This window comes from Nicotiana tabacum, chromosome 8 (genome assembly GCF_000715075.1).
Source record: "Nicotiana tabacum cultivar K326 chromosome 8, ASM71507v2, whole genome shotgun sequence".
Taxonomy (NCBI): Eukaryota; Viridiplantae; Streptophyta; class Magnoliopsida; order Solanales; family Solanaceae; genus Nicotiana; species Nicotiana tabacum.
In genome coordinates, this window is record NC_134087.1 from 195116987 (window position 1) to 195125294 (window position 8308).

The window sequence follows — 8308 nt, forward strand, 5'->3', positions numbered from 1 at the left end:
AAAAACATTACTCCATTATGAAGTAAGAAAGAACCTAGTTTAGAAATATGAAGAATTGGTACAAAGATATTATTTTTCACAAAAGGATAACTACTAGGACTTAGGAATATTAAAGACAAAATAGAGACCAAGAATAGTTGTTCTCTGCTCAAGACTCAATGTCTTCTCTTCAAAATTCACACTTTATTTATAGAGTTTTCTTGCCTAAGGTTCTCCATAGTTGCAACTATGGAAATTGTAATTGCAACTATGAAAATTGTAGGTGCAACTATAACTTTGCCAAATGAGTTTCATTCTGCAGAGGAAGAACCATAGTTTCAACTATACTTTGCTAGTTGCAACTATGTAATTTGCTTTATGAATTCCAATTGTCATTGCCGCAACTATGGTGTTATTTTTGCTTCTTCATTCCCGGTTGACTACTCAATTCTCACTCTTTTTTGCTTCTTTTCTTTACTTTTCATACGCTCTTCCTCTTGCAAAGTATGTTAGAAAATATGGGAGAACATGGTATATTTATTCATGTTTTATTTAAAATCTTTAATATTTAACATATAAAAATATATGAATAAATTATACCCATCAAATTCCCCCACACTTGAATCTTTGCTTGTCCTCGAGGAAAAGCGTTTCTACTAATAATTGTTTTTTTTTGGTAACATTTTCTTCAAAATGTTGGTCTTTGTAGGATAGAAAATTTATTCAAAATAACTTCCTTCATCATGCCAAATGATTAATCTTTTAAGCTTCACCAATTCTTTTACCTTGCTTCTGATTTTACTTTTGAAAAAACAAAATTTGCATTCTTTCCTCTTGAATCTTTCGGAATTGATAACTTTATGATCACAAGGCTTGAATATCACAATTGTTCGTCCATAGTCTTGCTCTTCATGTTAATCTCCACTAATGTAGATTCAACACTGATTTTTGAAATCTATTTAGGACTTTGTTTTGGCTTATAATGTCAAGCTTCAAGCTGGTAGGATAAAGATATTTTTGTAGTGACTTTTCTTCTTCCAGCTTGGAGCAAAAGTTCCTTGATACTAATTATTCCATCTTTTTTTTCCCCAGTATTTTTGCATTTTTTTTTCTTTTTTGCTTTATTTTTATAAAGAGATATAAGAATATACACACACTTATATATTATATCTCTCTCTTTTTCCTTTTCTTTTTCTTTTTCTTTGTTCTTTTCTGTTTCATGCCTTGCACGGTCTTTCTTCTCTTTTTCTAACAAACATTACTTATCATGGCTAGAAGAAGTAATAATTGTAGTAGTAATATACATCTCTTTTTTTTTCCTTCTTTTTGGGAGTTATAGACCAGGGTGTTTTTTAAAACAAAAATAGGATAATGGCTCAAAGATAGGTTCTAAGAGGTAAAAGCTTTATTTTTTTTCTTGGAGAGAATAAACTAAAAGAGGCTAAAAGGTGTATCAAAGAAAGCCTAGTTTCATCTTTCAAGAATCAGTGTCATCCATTATTTCGCCTCAAAGAACATTTAGAGCAAGTTCTAGAAAAATTATTGAGTATACCTTCTTGTGATAATAACTTTTCTCAATTCCTTTGATCTCGCGAGTTGGAGACGCTAGTTTTTGCCTTCATAAATTAAAGTCATGGACATGGAATTGATATGATAATGAAAAAAGACTTAATATTTGTGCACAATAGAAAAAATTTATTTTACTAATTAAAAACCTACAACGACACAATCATTTAAGAAGAAGAAAAAATTATTATAACATTATACAATATATATATATATATAGAGAGAGAGAGAGAGAGAAATACATAAAGTACTAAAGAAATTTTGAAAAAATAAATTAAAAATCTTTTTAGCTTTCAAATTTACAGTCACAGAAGAAAGCTTGAAAGAAACTGTGACCACACATATTCTATGTGTAATAGACTGGATTAATTTAACACCTTAACAGTCATAGGGTCCGGGATTTGATATAAACCAGAAAATTTACTTGAGCCAATAATTAATTTACACAATTAGATGGTTAACCCAACCAGTAACTTAGACATACCGACCACCATGGAATTACTCCTATATAGATGGCTTTGTTTTTGTAGAGGCCTTCATGGGATGTCCTAGTTGTACAATAATCTGGATATTAACCAGATCAATTGGTTAAGCATTTATTTATGCAAATTATATTGGGCTTATGAGGCTCCATTGCTTTACCCTCAATGGCTACGGGTAAGGAAATTGTAGTTCTAAGTTTAATGTCGTCAGCTCGACTTATTAACAGCGCAATGTATTAGGCTATCAAGGTTACCGATGGTTGTTGCTCAAAATGTCGTGCAAAATATAACTTTAACCTGTGACCATTTACCTTAAATTTGTCTCTTCCATTGATCTGTTGAATTTCAATTGCCATATTTTTGTCGGATCAAATTGTCATGCCATATTTTTGTTTTTTCTTTGAATATTTTGGCATTTTCATAAGCTTCCAACCTTATTTCTTCCAATTCATTAACCTGAAAAAATCTCTTTTTACCAGCAGAGGTTAATTCAAAGTTTAATACTTTCAGTGCCCAAAAAGCTTTGTGTTCTAACTCAATTGGCAAATGGCAAGCCTTTCCAAAGACTAATTTATATGGGGATGTTCCAATTGGCGTTTTGAACGTCGTTCGGTATGCCCATAATGCATCATCTAATTTTAAAGACCAGTCTTTTCTTGAAATTCCAACCGTCTTTTCAAGAATTCTTTTTAGCTCACGGTTTGAAACTTCAACTTGCTCATGTGTTTGAGCATGATATGGTGTTTCAATTTTATGAGTCACTCCATATTTCGATAGCAAAGCAGAAAATTGTCTATTCATGAAATGAGTTCCTTGATCACTAATGATGACTCGAGGTGTGCCAAATCTAGTAAAAATATTTTTTCTAAGAAAACTACACACTGTATGAGCATCATTTTTCCTTGTGGGGATGGCTTCAACCCATCTTGATACATAATCCGCAGCCACAGGGATATATTCAAATGAATGATAAGAAGGAAACGGACCCATGAAATCTATTCCCCAAACATCAAATATTTCACATACATGTATTGATTGTAATGGCATCTCATCTCTCTTAGTGATATTACCTATTTTCTGACACCTGTCACATTGTGCAACATATGCTTGAGCATCTTTGAAGAGTGTTGGCCAGAAAAATCCGGCCTCCAATACTTTAAATGCCATACGGTTTGCAGCATAATGACCTCCAATTTCTCCATCATGATAGTGTTACAAAATTTTGGTCATCTCCTCTTCAGGTACACACCTCCTAATGATATTATCTGCACAAATTTTGAACAAGTAAGGTTCATTCCACAAATAATACTTAGTATCAGAAATAAGTTTTTTTCTCTGCTGGTAAGAGAGATCTTGGGGTGTCCATCTTCCAACGAAGTAGTTAGCAATATCTGCGAACCAGGGTGGTTGAGTCACAATAGAGTCAACTGAAAAAATGTGTTCATCAGAAAATTCTTCTTTTATCTCGCTGAACTCAAGGGGAGGGTCTTCTAGTCTAGACAAATGGTCAGCTACCTGATTCTCTGTTCCTTTTTTATCTTTTATCTCAAGGTCAAATTCTTGCATAAATAAAATCCATCTTAACAATCTAGGTCGAACATCTTTTTTGGCTAAGAGGTATTTTAAAGCTGCATGGTCAGTAAAAACAGTCACCTTTGTTCCTATCAAATAAGAACAAAATTTATCAAATGCAAATACTACCGCCAGTAACTCTTTTTCTGTTGTGGCATAATTCAATTGAGCCTCATTTAGTGTTTTACTGGCATAGTAAATGGGACGAAAAATCTTATCCTTTCTTTGGCCTAAAACAGCTCCAACACTCGTATCACTAGCATCACACATAACCTCAAAAGGTTGACTCCAATCAGGGGACACAACTACGGGGGCAGTTAATAATTTCTCCTTAAGGGTATTAAAAGCTATCATACAATCACCTGAAAAATCAAACTTAATATCTTTCGTCAAGAGGTTAGTCAGAGGTTTTGAAATCTTTGAAAAATCCTTTATGAACCGTCTGTAAAAACATGCATGACCTAGAAAGCTTCTAATGCCTTTAACAGTTGTGGGAGGGGGTAATCCTGCTATAAGATTAATTTTAGCCTTATCAACTTCTATCCCATTAGTAGTGATTTTATGTCCTAAAATAATTCTCTCTGTAACCATAAAATGACATTTTTCCCAATTCAGAATCAAGTTTGTCTCTTCACATCTCTTAAGAACTAAAGTCAAGTAGTAAAGACATTCTTCAAATGTTTTGCCAAAGAGTGTGAAATCATCCATAAAAATTTCAAGAAATTTTTCAGTCATGTCAGAAAAAATTGCTGACATGCAACGCTGAAATGTAGCAAGGGCGTTGGACAAACCAAATGGCATTCTCCTGTATGCATATGTTCCATGAGAACATGTGAAAGTTGTCTTATCATGATCTTCATATGCAATTGGTATTTGGTTATATCTTGTGTAAGCACGTGATTTTTGCCCTATGAAATAATTACTCCCAAAAATTGAAAATAAAATGATTTTCCTTGGTGTGCAATTTTGAAAATGTTTATGACATTTTTTGATAATTATTTGTATTTGTCCATGCATGTTTATTTGTTAAATTAATAAAAAATACAAAAATATGTCGCATTTTAATTTAGGATTTAATTCTATAATTATAAATAATTAAGTTTGTTTTACAAGAATGAAAATTACAAAAATATGCATCGTTTGCATTTTTAGCATTCAATGTCAGATTGTGCAATTTTGTTTTAATAAGTGTTTAATTATGTATGATATTTGTCGCTAGGAATTAATTAGTATTTTTTATAAGTTAATTTGGTTTATAATTTAATTTAGAATGTTAGTTTTATTAATTAGAAGGTAAAAGAAAATAGAGCAAAAAATATAAAGAAAATCGGAATTGGGCCTCTTCTTCAAATTCAAACCACAGGCCCCAAAAAATACCCAACCTTCCCATGACCAGGTCCATTTCAACACGGGTCGACCTGGTCCGCCCCATAACCCCAAATGACCTAACCCCTCCTAATCTTCATTTCATTTCCTAACCCTAAAACTAAACCCATCCGCCCCCCCCCTCTCTTTCTCTCCATCTTCTCCAAGCTTCCAAGCTCACAACCATGGCTGCCTTTTCTCCTTCACCATCTCCAAAATTCCAGAACACACACATACCCTCCCTCATCACCATAACTGACCAGAAAACACACACACACTGAAACCCAACTGAAAACGTTCAAAAATCGCCCAGAAGTTCTGTCCGGGGTGAGGTCCGTTCGAGTTCGTCGTTGGTCAGTCGTTGTTCGTGGTTCCGGTCTGGTTTGAGCTCCCATGGCTGCATTCTTCGTCGAGCTCCATGTTTGACGCCGCCATGAACGACCACTTCCATCTTCGAGCTCCAGCCATGGACGTGGGGTTTGCTTCATCTTCTCCACCAACGAACCTTCCCACCTCGTTTCTACTGCTTCTTCTACGTCCAAACAGACCCCGTCGCTGCTGCCTCATCTTCTTCGTCTCCGTCGAGCAGCTGCTTCAAAACCAAGCTGCTTCCGCTGCTCCTGTTGCATCCAGCCAAGACGTCGAGCAGCTGCTTCCGCTGCTCCTACTGCATCCAGCCAAGACGTCGAGCAGCTGCTTCAAAACCAAACCCCATCGCTGCTGCTTCACTTTTTGTTTTCGTCGCCTTCAGTCCAAAACCAAAATGAGACCTTACGATTTCGTTTGTTCGAGTTTTGGTCGGGGTCATCGAAACAGTTCATACGAAGTCGAGGTCCGGATTGTTAAAGGTTTTAATGTTCGTCTCATCTTCCTTTCTCATTTTATGATCTGTATGTGAGTAAGATAAGAGCCGCTAAAATCTGTTTAAATATTATGGGTTAAGGAGTTTGAATCGTTCTTGGATTGAATCTTGGTTGTAAGAAATTCGTTGAATTCTGTTTAGTCGAATTTAAGTTTGATTGGTTTGTCATTCGTGGTTATTAGTTGTAGAATGTATAGTATCTTTGTTAATATTGAGTTGGTTCGTATAATTTCGTTTTATGTATTGTTTGGTTTCCTGCTCTTTGTTGTTCATCATATGATTTCAGTTTGCATTTTCAATTCAGTTAATTGTGATTCATGTTGTTTCAGTTTACTTTTGTTGTTAATATTGTTGTCTCCTTGCTCATTCATTTTTGTCTAAGTTAACCAGGATTGGTTTCCAATATGGTTAACTTATTCCCATTAATTTGATGTTGTATGATTCAATCTGTGTTCATGGGATTTGTTGTTTGAATTTGTTTAGAAATTGGTTATATTTGCTGTATTTTGGTTGGAATTGATTAGGTGAATTGGTTATAGCTGATGGGGGTAGATTGGTAAATTGCAGTACGTTCACGGGTAAAATGGTAATTTCAGTAAGGTCGGAGGGGTATTTTTGGAATTGAACATTTGAACAATTATTTAATCTGAGTGCATTGTCCACTAGGCATTAACAATATTAAAATAATACATTGTGGGGGACAAGACATAAATTAGTGGGGAGATGATATAATTGTTTAATATAGTAGGGGACAAGACATAATGTAGTGGGGGAAATAATGTAATTATTTAAGTTAAGTATGGGGGACAAGACATAATGGGTTGGGAATAATTCTTTAGTTTAATATAGTGGGGGACAAGACACAAAATAGTGGGGAATAATTCATTTGTTTAAGGTAGTGAGAAACAAAGCATGCAATGATGGGAATATTTCGAGGAGTGGTTCAAGACAAGAGTCTTGTTATAAATAGAGTCATTCTTTGACACAAAAGGAGGACTTGGACTTAGAGAGAAAAAAGGAAGAAACTTTAGAAGAAGAAACAAAAAAAAAAGTTGAGAGTGTGACTGAATTTTGAGAAATCAGAATTAGAGAGCAAAAGAGAAAAACAAGTTGAACTTTACTTGAATAAATTTCCGTTTGCCTTTCCTTGAGTGTTATTTAAAATCAGTAAACTACTGCATCTTGTATCCGTCTCTCTTCTGCTTTGACTGCGATTGCATTCCGGTACTGCTGGTTTTTCAATCTGTTGCTGGGTTATTCTACTGATTTTTACTGGTTTTGCTGTGTTGCTGAACCTGTTGTTTCTGTGTATTTACACTACTGCTGCTTCTACTAATCTTCATCTTCTTTCCTTGCTTTCCAAATACCAGGTACACAAACTGATACACTGGTTCATCTTGTAAGCTACTCGAAGCAAGAATGCAAAAAATGAGAAAGATTTGAAGTTGTAGTTTAATGTAGTCTTTTCTTTCTTTTTGTATGTAGAACATTCTATGTGTTGCCCATGTAAACTCTTTAAACGTCTCACTTTCGAAACTTAACTATAATAACTCGAAAGTATGTAAATAAAGTAGGACCTTTTCTTCATTTATTTTAGAGAAAAACGAAAAATAGAACATGTAGTCATTCTAAGATTATCCTTTTTAAAAAAAAATAATGAGACGAGCCTCGCCAAATAAAAATGCAAATTGCGGGGCCCTCAATAATTGGTCATAATAAATACTTAGAATTTGGGATGGACTGTTTAGTGAATTTCACTGCCTTCCCCAAAGGTAATAACACGTTAGACTCTTTAGACGCGATTTAATTAAATTACATTTCTTGAACTCGGGTGCACATTTATGTGACCCAAATCCAAATCTCAACGGAGTCGAAATGTGTCTCTAATCACGGGTACATTGATTGTGACGTGGTTCGAGATGCGTGTCCATGACGTTGCAAATTCCTTTTTAAAAAAATAAGAATGAGATGAGCCTCGCCGAATAAAAATACAAAATTGCGGGGCCCTCAGTAAATATTTGCTTTAAAATTGCTTAGACTTCGGGATGGACCGTTTAGCAAAATCTCACGGCCCTACCCAAAGTAAATGATACGCTAGTCGCTTTAGGCGCGCCTTTAATAATTTAATTTTCTTAAAACTTGGGTGCACATTTATGTGACCCAAATCCAAATCTCAACAGATTTGAAATGTGCCAACAATCACGGGTGCATTGATGTGACGTGGTTGGAGATGTATTTCCATGATATTGCAATTCTTGATAAAAAATATATAATAATAATGACAAAAGCGGTTAAAAGTTAAAACTTGCATATGAGCTCATAATTGTATAAAATCAGATAAACAAGCCGAATATGACAGTTGAGCGACCGTGCTAGAACCACGGAACTCGGGAATGCCTAACACCTTCTCCCGGGTTAACAGAATTCCTTATCCGGATTTTTGGTTCGCGGACTGTAATACAGAGTCATTCTTTTCCTCGAT